The sequence below is a fragment of the Heteronotia binoei genome, chromosome 16 (assembly GCF_032191835.1).
Source record: "Heteronotia binoei isolate CCM8104 ecotype False Entrance Well chromosome 16, APGP_CSIRO_Hbin_v1, whole genome shotgun sequence".
In the NCBI taxonomy this organism is placed as follows: Eukaryota; Metazoa; Chordata; class Lepidosauria; order Squamata; family Gekkonidae; genus Heteronotia; species Heteronotia binoei.
In genome coordinates this window covers 9,104,908-9,121,791 of record NC_083238.1, presented here as the reverse complement: position 1 = coordinate 9,121,791, position 16,884 = coordinate 9,104,908, and the positions used below count along the sequence as shown (strand labels likewise).

General features: G+C 49.8%; 1 protein-coding gene across 1 annotated transcript in view; it reads right to left on the bottom strand.

Moving 5' to 3' along the window:
- Positions 1–16,884, bottom strand: part of ARHGAP15 (Rho GTPase activating protein 15) — an 884,620-nt gene that overhangs the window by 793,063 nt on the left and 74,673 nt on the right. The window lies entirely within an intron of this gene.

The window sequence follows — 16,884 nt, the reverse complement described above, 5'->3', positions numbered from 1 at the left end:
AGAGTGAAAGTTGCCTCAGTAGCAAGGCTCAGATGGAGCCTTCTGAGTAGTGTTGTTGGATATCAAGCCACAGGAGAGCCAGTTTGGTGTAGTGGTTAAGTGTGCGGACTCTTATCTGGGAGAACCGGGTTTGATTCCCCCCTCCTCCACTTGCACCTGCTGGAATGGCCTTGGGTCAGCCATAGCTCTGGCAGAGGTTGTCCTTGAAAGGGCAGCTGCTGTGAGAGCCCTCGCCAGCCCCACCCACCTCACAGGGTGTCTGTTGTGGGGGAGGAAGGTAAAGGAGATTGTGAGCCGCTCTGAGACTCTTCGGAGTGGAGGGCGGGATATAAATCCAATATCTTCTTCTTCTTTTTCTTCACTAACCACAAGGCCAAGGCTATCAGCAGGGGAAGCCAAGAATGGAAAAATTGGATGCCCACTGCCTCAACAAAAAGCCCAGCAGAACAGCTCCATTTTACAGGCCCTGCAAAATTGTAACAGATCCTGATCTCAATTGGGAACTTGTTCCACCAGGCTGGGGCCAAGGCTAAAACGGCCTTGGTCCTGGTAAAGGCTACAGATGTTCTTCAGGCCAGGGACAACCAGACGATATTGATCAATTGAGCACAATTTGGGTACATCTGGGGAGAGGCAGTCCGTGAAATAAATGGTCCCTGAGATATGCATGTTCCTGGCTGCATAGGGCTCTAAAGTCAGCACTAGAACCGTGAACTGGATCCAGTACTCTATAGGCAGCCAGTGCAGCTGGCGGAGCACTGGCTGAATGTGTGCCCACACAAGCATCACCGTCAGCATGTGTGTTGCCACATTCCACACCAGCTGCAGTTTCCAGGTCAAGTTCACAAGCAGACCCACATAAAGTGAGATTACAGTTCATAATTTAGCAAAGTAGATTAACACACAGGGTTAATCAAAACAAGAAACTTTTATTTATAAGAACAAAACACTGAGGGAAATAAAGGCTAAGAAACAGTGTTGAATTTTTGAACTGAGGTCCTATACCAAAAATTTGCTATTGTCAGGACTAGAGGGGATTGGTGCTTTTCAGAAAGCGGCATCCATCACAGAAGAAAACCAGTTTGTGAAGTCCATCTGTAGCGTAGAACATTTCAAACTGAAATCTGGGCAGCACCACCTGCAAACCCTTATGAATACCCTGTCAATAAACTTGAATTCCACCCCCTTCCCTTCCAGTAAAGCTCCCTTTGTCTCATTCGACAGTCTTTGCCCATTGTGCCATTTTTTTCAATAAACTTAAAATATCCCTGCCGTAAAATACTCTTTTGAACACAAGGAGAACAAGGAGGGTTGGTTTTTAGACACCATTTTTCTTTACCCTAATGAGCCTCAGAGCAGATTACAATCACATTTCCTTTCTCTCCCCACAACAGGCACCCTGTGAGGTAGGCGGGGTCGAGATAGTTCTGAGAGAACTGTGACTGGCCCAAAGTCTTCATGTGGCCTCAGGCTTCATGTGGAGGAGCGAGGGATCAAACCCCATTTCCTGTATTAGAGTCCACTGCTGCTAACCACTACACCATGCTAGTTCTGAAAGTGCTATATAGTGAATCTTCTTAACTATATATAATAATCTTCTTAACTGGAGAGGTCAGAAATTCAACCTAGAGCCTTCAAGCATGCCAAGCAAATGCTCTACTACTGACCATGGCCTCCCTCCCTAATTTTTCACTATGTTTGGCTCCACTGTACATACTGACCGTACTGTACAACTTGCCCTGCCTCTTTCCTGCAGCAAGCAAGATCCACTGAAAACTGATCTGCGATATATGGGAACCAGCTACAGAAAAAAAAAGCCACCATTCCCATTCTCTCCCATCTTCCTTTACCCTGAGAACACGAGTGTCCCTCTTGAAGTGTGATGAAAACTTGATGAGCTATTAACTGGCCACTTAATATGTGAACCACTTCCTATCATGGAATGGGAACCTGACAACACCGATACCTATTCCCCACTAACCTTGTCCTGGTCTCACGCTCCCCTTCTCTGCAGTGCTTCTGTCTGATTTTGCACAAGCTGCCATGGGGTTGCGACTTGCCCCGCCTCTTTCCCACAGCAAGCAGAGACCAGTTTTCAGCTGATCTTGCTTGCTGCAGGAAAGAGGCACGGCAAGTCACAGCCCCACAGCAGCTTGTGCGAAATCAGACAGAAGCGCCACAGAGGAGCATGAGACCAGGACAAGGCTAGTGGGGAATAGGTCCAAGTCTAAGGAGAAAGCAGCATTGAAACCACTCCTTGTCTCCCTCCACATCAATTCACCCAGGCTTTTGTTTCCTGCTCCTGGGTTCCAGCGGGGAACTGAGCAGAAGGCCCTGAACTTAGATTGCTAAATAGCAAATAAAACCAGGTTTAACATGTGACATAGGACAGACTAACCTTTTGGTTCACCTTGTGCAGGCCCAGCCTTTATGCAATCGTGCTATACATGCAACATTAATGTACAACAGGCACAATGCCTGGCCTGGGCTAATGCTCTCTGATGAACTGACATAGCATATGTACCGCCTGAAGGCCCAGTTTAAATGAGATGCTGAATGTCCGCAACATCACATGTACAAACCCTATTTCCCCACCAGCATTATTCAACCCCACTTTTCTCCCCGATGCATCCCCAAAGTCACTTAAAACATCAATTTCACCTCTTTTATTGTCATAACAGCCCTGTGAGGTAGATTAGGCTAAGAGAGAATAACTGGTCCAAGATTACACAGCAATTTTCTATGGCAGAGTAGGGATTCAAACCTAGTTCTCCCTGGTTTCTGGTCCAGCACTCTAATCACTACAACACACCAGCTTGGGTGTTCAGGTTTCAGGCTCTCTCTTTCCTTAAGTCTGCAGATCTGAAGAGGCAGGACCAGCGAGAGGGAGTAGGCCAAGTAGGCGGCCGCCTCAGGCGCCACTTTGCCTAGGGGTGCCATGAGGCGCCCCCTCTCCCCATCGCTGCCTGCCACCATTCCCCTCCCTGCAGTGGCCCGTGGCCCACTGCCGTTTGCCTCCTCACAGCCACCTGCTGCCATCCCATCCTGTCCCCATGGCCACCCCCTGCCGCCATCCCCTTCCTGTAGCCATCCGCCACCATATGTCTCCCCATGGCAGGCCGCCACCTTCCCCTCCCTTCGGCCACCCACCTGCCCACCCGCCGTCGTTTACTTCCCCTTGCCCGCTGCTGCCCCCTGCCTGCCGCCACCATCCACGCCCACCCTCCACGCCAGCTGCTGACTTGGCAAAGTCTGGGGAGGCGCATTGCAGTGACTTAATAATGACATCATTGCCATGCGCCCCCCTGGACTTTGCTGAGCCGGCAGCCAGTGCAGGGGGTGAGTGGGGATGGTGGTGGCAGCAAGCAGGGGATGGCAGCAGGCGAGGGGAAGTAAACAGCGGGTGGCGGGCGATTGGCAGGCAGGCGGGTGGCTGCGGGGAGGGCAGTTACATCATTATGATGTCATTGGGGCGCGCGTGCACATAGCACCCGTGAAAAAAACATAGTGGGGGTGGAGGTCAGGAATTCGGCCTAGGAGTGCAGTCACCCCTAGCCCTGGGCCTGTGAAGAGGTCGAGTTGCCAACCACAGCTGGCTAATTCTCTGGGGAAAACTGGGGGTCATGGACGTGAACAGCAATCTCATGCTGGTGAGCAACATCACTTCCAGCACCAACCAGTGACATCATCTTGCTGGAGGGACACTCTAGGATTTTCCTGCAACTCTGTGTTTTGGCCTCAGAAATGACATCATTGTTCTTCCACCTATTTTCCCCTGCCAGCCTGTAAAGCACCATTGAGGGTCAGGGAAAATGTCCAGGAGGTCTACATCTGTATAGGGAGACCTAGCCTTCCTGCAGGGATGTACATATCCCCTGCTTTCTTTCCTCTTACACCCAGAACACAACCAAGCTTGTCTTGGCCAAGTTCTCTGACACAGAGTCATAAGGGAAGGACTGGCTGAACTGAAATAGCCAAGCAGAGAGCAAGCAGCTCTGTGACCTCTTCCTGTGACTCAGAGGAAGATCTAGGAGGTAAATTTCAGTCGGTGCTTGTTAACCAAAGAGGCAGTCTCCTAATTAGTTGGGGAAATTAGCTTAAAGGAAACAGAGCAAGAGGGGGTAACTGGGGTTCTTGACCTATGTTTACAGGGACTTTTCCATAAGAGAAGTCTCAAAATGGAGGGCAGAGAACACCTATTCAGATGGAGGGCGAACCATTATCCCAAGACTATAGTCAGAAGAAAGATATACCAAAGACTGAGCCATACAGCTGTATAACTACCTGCTGCAGCTACCTTGCAGAATTACACTCTGGATTTGATGAATGGATGCATCAGTTCCGATACTAATGGGTCTCTTAACCAGCTTATAGAAATAGAATGACTGAGTAACTTTGCAGTACAGAGAATCTAATTAGTTTCCTGGAATATTGCAGGATTGGGGGGGGGGGGGTAAAGCTAGAATTCTTAGATTACCTCAGAACTCATGATATTGTTCTCCTTCAAGAGATTTGAGCGATTACCCCAATATATCTTGAGGGGTATAAACAGCGGTGTCCCATGGGTGCCTGGCGCCCTAGGCAGGCTGCCTCCCTGCTGCCCCCCATGGCACTCCAACACAGTGCCATGCTCCACCCCCCCACCCCTTGGTGCCCCACCGAGGCATGGCAGCCACCTGCCTCCTCCTCCCCCCTTCTCTCCCTTTCCCATTTACCTCCCTCCCCCTGCTGCCGCCAGCTTCCTCCAGCCTGCCCCTGCCCCCTCTGGCCTGCCAACGCTCCCTGTGCTGATGCCACTCGGCTCACTCGCTCGCCGCCCCTCGCTCCCACTCGGCACAACTAAAACTAAGGCTTGCCAGCTCCAAGCAGTCCGTGCCTGTGTGTTTTGTTAAGATACTTTTAACAAAACATGCAGGTGCGGGCTACGAGGAGCCAGCAGACCTTAGTTTGAGTTGCACCAAGGGGGGCAAGGGGTGGTGAGCAAGTGAGCAGAGTGGTGAGGGGGGTGTCAGTGGGCCAGAAAGAGCTAGTCGGGAGCCGGAGAGGGCGGGGGCAGGCTAGAGGGCGCTAGTGGCAGCGACGGCGTGGGGAGGGGGAAAGGAAGAAAACCAAACTAGGTGGTTGCCTGGCTGGGGCACCGGAGGGGGGAGAGTGCAATTTTCTGCCCCCACCTCCCGGTGCTCTAGGCAACTGCCTAGTTTGTTTAGTGAGTGAGCTGGCCCTGGGTATAAATTCTTTTCCCAACCTACATCAAAGACTAACAACAAGGGCCGCCCACAATCTGGATTTACTATATTTGTGTCTACAACATTTGATGCAAATCTTCTTAGCCTACAGGAAACTCAGGAATATCAAGATTTGTACTTGCAATCATGCTTACCCTTGATGAAGTCCTTATTATAATAATCAAAGTTTATTTGGCACCCTTGAAAGACAGAACAGCACTAGCTAAACAGTGGAATAGACTGATGGTCCTTATAGAACATCTGACTCAACTATATCCGTGTGTGGACTTTATTTTAGCCAGAGATTTCAATGCAGGGGTGGGCAGCAACATTCAGGATCTTGTTAATAATTCTGGCCTAGATCAGGAGATATCTGATTTAACATTTTTACCTGATAACAGATACTCTCAAAATAGTGTATCTAATAAAGCTGGACAATACTTCATACAATTATGCGCACAATTCTATCTTACCTGGCTGAATGGTTTAAAGGAATATGGGGATATTCATTTCTACTACAGGCTGTAGTATATTTGACTATGCTCAATGCACAGCAGCCAAGAAGGTCTGAGCGCCTGCTCCGGCTGCAACGCCACTGAGGATGTTCTCCGCAGCCGAGAACGAAACGTCTGGAAGGAAAACTTTCTCCAGTAGAACATGGCACTTGATCCCGAAAGATTCTACAAACCCTATATTCTAGTTCCTTTAGCTCTTTATTAATTGTACTAGGAGTAAGGCCCGTTGTAAAGAAAAATACAACAGGCTCTAGAAGGAGGCTCTGGGCAAATGCCTGCCACCCTTGCTGGCTTCCCACCCACCCAAGTGAAGGCACTGATCCTGCCCCCACCTCAAAGGGAGCTAATGTCTGCCATCTAGAGAACAGCTATAAATCTGAGTGATCTCCAGTGCCTCCCCCGAAGGAAATGGCATTGTACCTATCTGAGTTCCTATCGCTACTCAAACCCCACTCTCTCCAGGCTCCACCCCTAACCTGGAGTTGGCAACCCTATCTCCTTTCCTTTATCTGTCCTCTGACTTCAGCTTTCCATTGCCTTCCCCCTCCCTGAAGCTTCTACATAGGAAAATGACAGTCTTTCTTCACAGCGTGTGGGGGACAAAGCAGTTTGCATCATTCTCATCTCCTCCCATGTGATCTGAGCAACAACACTGTGAGGCAGGTTAGGCTGGAAGCCTATGCCTGGTCCAAAATCACTCAGTCAGCTTCCACAGCTAGAACCTGGGTCTGACAGATCCCACTCTGAAGCCCTAACTCATATGTCCTCCTCAAATTCCACCACAGAACCTCCAGGAATTCCTCACCAATTTGGAAAGGTACCACTAAAGGCCTCTGGGCACGTGCCCCCTCCCAGCCTTGCTGTGTTCCCACCCACCCAAGTGAAGGCATTCACTTCACCCCACATCAAAGGGAGCTGATCTGTGCGATCTATTTGGACAGGAGTTGTAATTCTGAGAGATATCCAGCCCTCACCTGGAGATTGGCAACAGTGGTTCCCCAGGAGGAAAGGCCTTTCCCTCATAGGTCTGTAATGATCCCTTAGGAATTTCCCACCAGCCTGGAAAGGTACCACTAAAAGCCTCTGGGTGAGTTTCCCCCCACCCCCAAGCCTGGCTGTCTTCTGACCCACCAAAGTGAAGTCATTCACTCCCTGCCCCCCCCCCCCAATCTCAGGGAGCTGATCTCTGTTATCTAGAATTCCCTGACATGAAGTTGGCAGCCCTGCAGCCTCCAAGGAAAAGGACAGTCTTTCTTCACAGTGTGTGTGTGGCGGGGGTGTGTGAACCAAAGCAGCTGACATCTTTCTCCTCATTTCTCTCCCCCCCCCTTTGATCTGAACAACCCTGTGAGGGCTTCCCTATCTCCTTCTCAGGCAACCATCTTGGGGAGGAGGGAGAGAGGAAGTGAAAGACAGTATAGGTGAGACAGGCATGCCCTCTGAGGTGGAGGCAGGCTCCCTGGCTATTGCAGTGGCCTTCTGAGGCCGTGTGTGCTGGGAAGCCGTCTGTGTGGGCCTTTTGTGACGCCGCAGGAGCTCTGCAGCCCTTTCTGAAGCCGGATGAAGTGAAGAGCTAAGAGATGTGGCTGTCTCTGAGGTAAGACTGCTTCTGGTAGTGTCAGAACTGGAAGAACTTCAAGCGAGGCCCAGGACTTAGTTACAAAAGTATAGGCGTTTATTGAGCACTACAGTACTGAAGGCACAGAATAACACTGATAACGGAGTTAGCATTGGTTACATTTTTATGTGCTTGTGGCAGCAACAATAAAACGATCTTTCACACGGCCAGAGACAACTGTCTGTTTCCCAGGGTCTGTTATCAGCGAGGGAGGATGGAGTCTTGCTGAGATGTCCTGGCCGGCCAGCTTCAAAGGGCACCTGCAGATGTTGGCCAGAGGCTATCTGCCACCCTTCAGTGATCACAGTTTGTTTGAAATGCATAGCGGTTTGGTTAGTGGCCTGGCTGAGAGCACATTGAGTTAGTATCTGGTTACAATATGGAGTCAGTTAGTCTAACAGCATATAGGAGAGTTACAAGTTCTGGCATACTGCCCCCCCTAAGCTCTTTGCCTTGGGCTTGTGTGGGTACAGTAGGTGGAATTTCTTAAGCAGCTGTGGGACTGATACATCACTGGCCTTGACCCACTCGTCACAGCTCAGGGGAAAGTACTTCCACTGAATCAGGTAGTACAATACCCCCCGCCTGACCCTGGAGTCTAGGATTTCCTGCACCTCATGGTGGCTCTGGCCCTTCACTCGAGTAGGAGGTGGCTCTGGAGGGCGAGGGTGCCAGGACGTAGCTCCAGGATATTTGCGAAGAAGGCTGCAATGAAAAACAGGGTGGATCTTACTCAGTAGCTTGGGCAGCTCCAGTTCTACAGTCACCTCGTTAATCACCCGCTTTATTTTAAAGGGGCCCAGGTATTTGTAGGCTCGTTTCCGGCAGGTCTGGGGTAGCAGGAGGTTCTTAGTTGACAGGAACACCTTTTCCCCTTCCTTAAATTCCCACTGGGGGGAATGCTTTCGGTCAAAATGCCGTTTGTACTCCTCTTTGGCCTTTTCCAGATTTTCTTGTATTACCTCCCACCTTTGGCGGACTCCCTCCCACCACTGCTGACAAGAGGTTTGCCCAGGGGCCCCAGCTGGAAGGGGGAGGTGAGGGAAAGGCTTGCCCTCATATCCGTTGACTATTTGGAAGGGCGAGGTCTTTGTGGAGCTGTGCAAGCTGTTATTATACCCGTACTCTGCAAAGGCCAGGAGTTCCACCCAGTTGGACTGTTGGTAGTTGACGTAGCACCTGAGGTACTGTTCTAGAAGCCCGTTGATCCTCTCCGTCTGGCCGTCCGTTTGTGGGTGGTAAGTGGAGCTAAGCCCCTTCTCTATTCCTGCGAGTTTGCAAAACTCCCGCCAGAAGTTGGCAACGAACTGTGGCCCACGGTCACTAATTACCTTATCGGGGAAGGAGTGGAGCCGGACCACGTGATTGAAAAACAAATAGGCTAACTTCTTGGCTGTGGGCAATTGCTTGCACGGGATGAAGTGGGCTTGTTTTGAAAAGGTGTCCACTACCACTAGGATTACTGTTTTCCCTTGGGAAGGTGGTAGTTCTACTATGAAGTCCATCGACACCACCGCCCACGGTCGGGTCGCAGTTGGTAGTGGGATTAGGTGGCCCGGTGGTTTCCCCCCCCCTCCATTTGGTCATGATGCATGTTGGGCAGGAGCTTACAAACTCCGACATGTCCTTCTTCAGGTGCGGCCACCAGAATTGCCGGGTGACCAGGTTGAGCGTTTTTACATAGCCAAAATGCACGGCTAGGCGGCTGGAGTGGCATTGTGTTAGGACCTCACTCCGCAGGCTTTTTGGCACATAGATCTTCCCATTGTAATACCACAGCCCTCCTTCCCCCTTTTCCACGCCCTCGGGCCTTTCCCCTCCCTCTGCCTCTGCTTCGGCCACAAAGCGTTCCTTTTCTTTGGGCTCCGGAGTCCCTGTCCTTTTTCCTGACCGGGTGGTGACTCCGCCCGCCACTTGGGTGGGGGGAATGAGGGAGTCTATCACTTCCTCTCTTTGGATGTCATGTTGGGGCATGCGTGAGAGTGCGTCGGCCAAAAAGTTTTTTGTCCCGGGGATGTGCTTGAGCACAAAGTCGAATTTAGCGAAAAACCCTGCCCACCGTATTTGTTTGGTGGTGAGTTTGCGGCGTCCGGTTAGCGCCTCAAGGTTTTTGTGGTCTGTCCAAATTTCAAAAGGGACCCGGGCTCCCTCCAGCCATGATCGCCATGTCTTTAGAGCGAATGTGACCGCAAAGGCTTCTTTGTCCCACACTGACCAGTTTCTTTGTTCGTTCGAGAACTTGTGGGAGATGTATGCGCAGGGTCTCAACCCCCCCTCGTTGTCCCTCTGCATCAATATTGCCCCCACCGCGACCTCGGAGGCGTCACATTGTACCACGAATGGCTTTAGCTCATTGGGGTGGGCCAATACTGGTTTGGAGGTGCATAGTCTTTTCAGTTCATCGAATGTGCGTTGGCACTCTGGTGACCATGCAAGGCACGCCCCGGGCTTTTTTGCTTCTTCCCCCTTCCCTTTTGTTTTGAGTAGTTCTGAGAGGGGTATCATAACCCTGGCGAACCCCTTGGTGAACCCGCGGTAAAAATTGGCGAACCCGAGGAAAGATTGTAGCTGCCGTCGGGTTCGGGGCGGCTCCCAATCTAGTACCGCCTGGATTTTGGCTGGGTCCATCGCTAGCCCTTCCCCCGACACTCGGAACCCCAGGTAGTCTAGTTCCGTCTTGTGGAACTCACATTTGGTCAATTTGGCATACAGTTTGTTCTGATACAGGGTGGTCAACACTTTTCTAACCAGTGGTACATGCGATTCTAGGTCTTTAGAGTAAATAATGATGTCATCCAGGTACACCACCACCCCCTTATACAGGTAGTCCCTTAACACTTCATTGATAAAATTCATGAACACCCCCGGTGCCCCCTGCAACCCAAACAGCATCACTAGGTATTCAAACTGTCCCATTGGCGTGTTGAATGCCGTCTTCCACTCGTCTCCCTCTTTGATTTGGACCCTAAAGTATGCATTGCGGAGGTCGAGCTTGGTGAATATTTTGCTCTCCGCCACCGTACTTAGCAAGTCTTTTATCAGCGGGAACGGGTAAGCATTGGACATGGAAATCCCGTTTATCCCGCGAAAATCTGTGCAAAGTCTCAAACTTCCATCCTTTTTCTTACGGAATAGGACGGGGGCTGCATGGGGGGCCGTGGCGGGGCGGATGAACCCCCGCTTCAAGTTTTTGTCTATGAACTTTTTCAGTTCCGCTTTTTCCGCCCAGCCCATCGAGTAAAGCTTGGCTTTCGGTAGTTCCTGCCCTGGTATTAGTTCGATGGCGCAGTCAGTCGGGCGGTGGGGGGTAGTTCGTTCGCCTCCTCCTTGCTAAACACCCTCCTCAAGTCCCGGTATTCCTTGGGAATTGATTTCACCTCCTCTATGGTCAGGCATAGCCGTTCGTTTTGAGGTGGCGCTTTGGGGCCCCATTCTTTCCGCCAATGGTGGTGTTCGCACCGCCAGTCCAGGAAGCGTACAATCTGTGCCTCCCACTGAATGTCTGGCTGGTGTCTCGCTAACCAACCCGCCACCACCACTACATCGAACGAGGAGGAGGGGGCTATCACAAACGTCTCAATCCCCCAGTGATCCTCGGTCCCTACCGGTACCGCTTGGGTCTCCTCGGTGCAGGGCTCCCCCCTCATCACTGACCTGTCCATCTGTTCGAATTGGATTGGATGGGGTAACGGGGACTTAGCTAGCCCAAGCGCCTCTACGAGGCGGGGGGTGATAATATCCCTTGTGCACCCTGAGTCTATTAGGGCCCGGGTGTGCATAAATCGCTTTAAGTTGGGGTTCAATAAAGTCACGGCCATAAATAACAGTTCCCCGGTAACTCTCACCATCATTGGTGCCGGCATTTCACGGACCTGCTTTGCGGCACCTATTAAAGCAGGTCGCTGTCGTTTCCCGCCGACTCGGGGTCCCACGATTCCTCGCTCGATTCCGCGACGGTTATAATATCCTCATCAATCGCCATGGACGTGGCGACGGCGCCCTGACTGGGCTCTTTGGCTCGCCCCCCTCCTTTCTTCGGGGTGGCCGCGAACGGCTTGGGTGGCGGGGTGGCGGTTTGTGGCTTCTCGGGACAGTTGGCGGCCATGTGCCCCGGGTCCCCGCACCTAAAGCATCTCCTCCCCACCCCGGCCGGGGTGGAGGTGGTGGGCACCTTCTTCCCCTCGGGTTTGGTCGCTGGGGTACTCGGCCTTCCCCCCTTCCTCCCTAGCTGTTGTTGGCGGCGGATTCCAACATGTTGCAGGTTCGTCTCCACCTCTCTGGCCAGTTGGATCCAACCGACCAGGGTGTCGGGTCTGCCCTGGTGGTAGCACCAGTCGAGTATGTTGGCATTCAGGTCGTTCTTAAATGCCGTGTATTTCATCAGCTCGCTCCAACCCCTCACTGCCACGCAGTGCGCCATAAATTCTGTGGCGTACTCTCGGGTGGTGCGGTTCCCCTGCTCAATTCTCTGGAGGGCTTCTATGGCCTTTTCTTCTCTCAGGGGGTCGCCGTACTGCCGCAGCATTGCCTGGAGGAAATCCGCCACTGTCGCCAGCTCGGGTCTCCTTCCCGTGTATAGCCCCACATACCACTTCCTCGCGGCCCCCTTCAGCTTGGAGGCGACGTGGTCTACTCGACTTGCCTCCGTTGGGTAGCTTGCGCCCCAATGGGTGAAGAAGTTGTTGCACTGGATGGTGAAGTACTCCACCTCGTCCCCATCCCCATCGAATGTGATCTGGAGCTTGCGGACCCTCACTCCGTCCCCTGCCACTGGGGCTGCGGGTGCTGCGAGCGCCACCGGTGTCAGCCCCGCCGGTTGGGGCCCGGCTGGCGGCGGCGGTGGCAGGCCCGGGGGTGGTCCGGCTGGCGGCCCCGCGGGGCCGGGGGCCAGTGGCCCGGCTAGGCCCCCACCCCCGTTGATGGGGGGCGCTGTGGGTTGTCCTGGCACTCCTCCGTCTGGCGCCGCCGGCGCTCCATCGGCAGGCGCGGCCGGCGCCCCCGGTCCGGCCCCTTGCAGGGCACGGATCTGGTTCTGGATCGCGTCCAGCTGCAAGTGCATCTCCGCGGCCAGCTGGACACGGGTCTCGTGGACCTCATCGTGGATTTCTCTCACCCACTGGAAGAGCTCGTTGCGGAGCGCGTGTGCCGGCTCGCTGCCACTAGGGATTGGGGCCCCTTCTCTCTCTCCAGGTCCCAGTCGTCCCCTCCGGTTCCAGTCGCCAGCGCCTTGTATCAATCAATCAATCAATCAATCAACCTTTAATGGCATATAGCCTTGTATCTCTCGTCTGCGGCTTCCATGAGCGCGGTGGACTTTCGCGGGGTCCAGCTCCTTGGGGCAAAGATTGCCGTGGAGAAGTGCGCTGGGTCCTTGACTTTTCGTCTCACTGCCATCACCCCGGGTTCTAGCAGTCTCTCCCCCGGGGGTGTGCTGGGCTCTCCGTTATCTGGAGCCTTTGCTGCCATCCAGCTAAGTTGCCAGTTCGGATAAGCTCCCAAAAAGGGATCAGTGTTATAATGTCAGAACTGGAAGAACTTCAAGCGAGGCCCAGGACTTAGTTACAAAAGTATAGGCGTTTATTGAGCACTACAGTACTGAAGGCACAGAATAACACTGATAACAGAGTTAGCATTGGTTACATTTTTATGTGCTTGTGGCAGCAACAATAAAACGATCTTTCACACGGCCAGAGACAACTGTCTGTTTCCCAGGGTCTGTTATCAGCAAGGGAGGATGGAGTCTTGCTGAGATGTCCTGGCCGGCCGGCTTCAAAGGGCACCTGCAGATGTTGGCCAGAGGCTATCTGCTACCCTTCAGTGATCACAGTTTGTTTGAAATGCATAGTGGTTTGGTTAGTGGCCTGGCTGAGAGCACATTGAGTTAGTATCTGGTTACAATATGGAGTCAGTTAGGCTAACAGCATATAGGAGAGTTACAAGTTCTGACAGGTAGTTTGTTCAACATTCCTGGGCCTGAGTAGGCGGAGTAGGGAAGTCAACCAATGGGATGCCAAAGACACTAACTGACATGTGATGGGCCAATCATTTGTTCTAAAAATATTAGTGAATGGCCTTCCTCGGTTAGGCCATGGTGATAAAAGAATTATTACTATAGATTTCTAATTTTTCAATTGAAGAACAGCTTTACAGTGACCATCTGCCCCTAGTCCTTACAATTGCAATCACTCACAATTATTGACTCAAGAACCAGATTTATCAATAAGGATCCCCTGGTTGCCAAAATAAGGTCGAATTTACCAACACTTTTGAATCAGGCTATTATTTCGTTTACTGAACAGATGTCGAGAATACTGTAAAATTAATCAACTAGAGCAAAATTATGAGAAATCCAAAATCCTAGTTTTCTCCAACTCCAGGAAACAATCTACTTGGAGACTAGGTGACCACGAGATTGAGCAAGTTAAACATTACAAATACCTGGGTTTGTATTTCCAAGCCACTGCAACATGGACCCAACAACACAGAGCAATAATTAGCAACTCTAAGGCAAATGTAAATGCACTTCTGTGTTTCTTTTTCTCTGAAAGAGGGAGTCAATACATTCCAGCTGTTTTGAAAGTGTTCAATCTGAAAATCGGCCCCCAATTATAATATGGTGCCGCCATCTGGATTGACTCAATAAATAAGGCAGGTACAATCTGGCTTCTTACGGAAGATCTTGGGTGTCCCATTTTGTGTCCCATATGCGGCTTTATGCCTAGAATATGGCCAGAATTTTATGCTCACAAGGGCGTGGCTCATGACATTCAAATATTGGCTGTGTTTGCATTATAACTCTGACCCTTCCAGCTGCTGCTTCCAACTATTCACTGAATCTCATCATTCATCCTGGCTGGCTAACATAGGAATGAAACTGGAGACACTGAGTATTTCTCTTGAATCCCTCCTTCCTCTTTCAGAAAAGGAGGCACTGAGAATAATAAGGGATAGACTGGTAGAGGCAGAACTAGCGGAATTGTACAACGCAGTCAATAAAACTTGCTCTCCCCTCAGCCATGGGATATTACCTATTTTGGGTCATCCTCCCAGCTACCTTTACCAACTTCAGAATTCAACACTACGTAGAACCTTTTCACTTGCTAGGCTTAATGTCCTCCCCTCAGCAATCCTTAGAGGAAGAGTAAATGGCACACCTTTTCATAGTAGATTATGTCCCTGTGCAAGTGGTGCCATCGAGACAGTATCCCACGTGCTATAAGAATACTGTCTCTACATCAATATACGGCATAGCATTTTATCACCAATTCTTGGTAGTATTTTAGATTTACCTGACTCACACAAATTGCTTTTTCTGCTAAAAAATACTAGGGGTGGGCATAGACCAGAAAATGCTGGTTCAGGTCACAAACAGAACCAGACCAGTTTCCAGACCAGTTCGTGACCCAAACCACAGCCTGGTTCGCAGACCAATTCATGAACCGGTCCAGTTTGTAAAAAGCCCCCCACAGGGTCTCGAGGCTCCAAAATGGCAGGTTGTCTCCAGATCACTCTCCTCAATGCACTCACCAAGTTTGGTCCACATTGGACTTCGGTGGGCTGAGTTACAGACCCCTAAAAAAGTGCAATGCTTTTCAATGGGATGTCACATCTGCTGGTTCAGGAGTGACAAAAACTGACCTGGGTGAGCTAGAGGCCTTCAACACAGATTTGTTGCTGTAAACAAGTTGCCAAGTTTCTTATTTTTCAAAAAAAATGTTGATCTTTAGCCAAAATATGGGTTTCTTGTAAACAAATTATATCCATTTCCAATTTTGTCAAATATCTCAAGGTCTTCCTCCATTTTACAGGAGAATTGAGTCCATTCACATTAATAGAAATTATTGATGCCATTATGAATTTTTCTTATCACTATCTTTTTTGGTCTGTAATCTTGTTGGATATTTCCGTGTTATAGGTCATCTGACCTGCTCTCCCTGAGGGAGCCAGGTAGTCTTTAAAAGGTCAAGCACACCTTTCCTCTGGTGTGCTTCGGACAGTTACCCTACTCTGCTGTCTGAATCTACCCCCTGAACCTGATCAGTTTTGGGCCACCAATAGCAATGGGGTGCCTTGCTACCCAATTCCCTTTTTGTCGCTATCGGAACTACGGAGGAAGCCGATAACAGGTACAATACCCCTTGTCTGTGTTTTATCCCTATGTTACCTCTATCAATTTCATGTCTATTTTCCTTGGTCTGTGTGAGTGTTGTATGATTTTATTGCCTGGTATGTGTGTTTTACTTAATTAGTCTCCTCATCATTTAAGAGGGAGTTTCTGGAGGTCATCTCCTGTATACATTGCTTCTGTATCCCACTGAGTCATAGTTGCCCACCTTCTAAATCCCCCAACTTCTCATTGAGGGCAGTTTGGCTTTCAGCTCTACTTATACATAGTACTATGGTAAACTAAGCTATTTTATAATGATTTAATTCATAACTTTTAAAGAATGGAACTGAAAGATGGAATATGTTTTTATACATGTGTATGCTTTATTTCTGCATTTTCTTTTATCCAACTCTTTTCTATACTAACAGTTTTATAATGTCAATAAATGAAATTGCTATGTATGTATAAAATATGCTGTGGGTGGCATGGTGTACAGATACATTGAGATAAATGTTCCATGCTAAATTTCTTGAAATCACATTTGATATTAAAATACAGTATCGCAAAATTGTTTTATTGTGTGATTTATATTTTTAAATAAAGGTTGTAAGGGCCTCTTTGTATGGTTTATGTGAGTTTATTTCCTTCCCTGTCCCCCATAAACATTCTTTTCAAAAAGCACTGTAGATACATCTTTGGAGTCCTAAAGTATAAAGCATTGTTACTTAGCAGGTCTTACTGAAGATAAAGTTCACAACAGTGGTGCCTGCCTTCATAGAAAAGCTGTGCCTGGAGCACTCATTGGTCTAATATCTCATAGCAAGAGCCCAGCCTCATTTCCTGATCTGAACATGTGGAGCAGTTTATACAGAAGGTGTTTCCTCAAACACACTGAGCTCAGAGTCCATTGCCACAAGCACTCATACTTCATGGATACACATAATAAAATTTATAGAGCTGGTCTTAAACTTTTACTTCAGTTTGCAAACTTTTATGCCTCACCAATGATGGAGGAAGGCAGGGTCAGATTAAGACATGTTGAGGGCCAGATTTAGGGGCGCAAACAAACAAGCAGTTTGGATTGACATAGCCACCCCTCTGAATTAAATGGGCAGAACCAAACAGGCACATCTGACTCCTTATCCTTACCTCATGCTAACATGACACAGATTAAATAGCCACTAGTAAATTCCAGTGGTTACCTTTAAGAATAAAATGCAATTTAAACATACAAACATGATTATTTTTGCACCCCAAGTAGAATTTTAAGCAATAGTATTACCCGTCTCACTTCCATGGCGGGTTTCTGGGTATCTGATTGGCTGGGCACGCCATGGAAATGCATGAGCAGTATAATCGTTCCACTCTATTTTCGGTGCGTCCTTTTCTGCCCTCAACCCCATACCAATGTGCACTTCA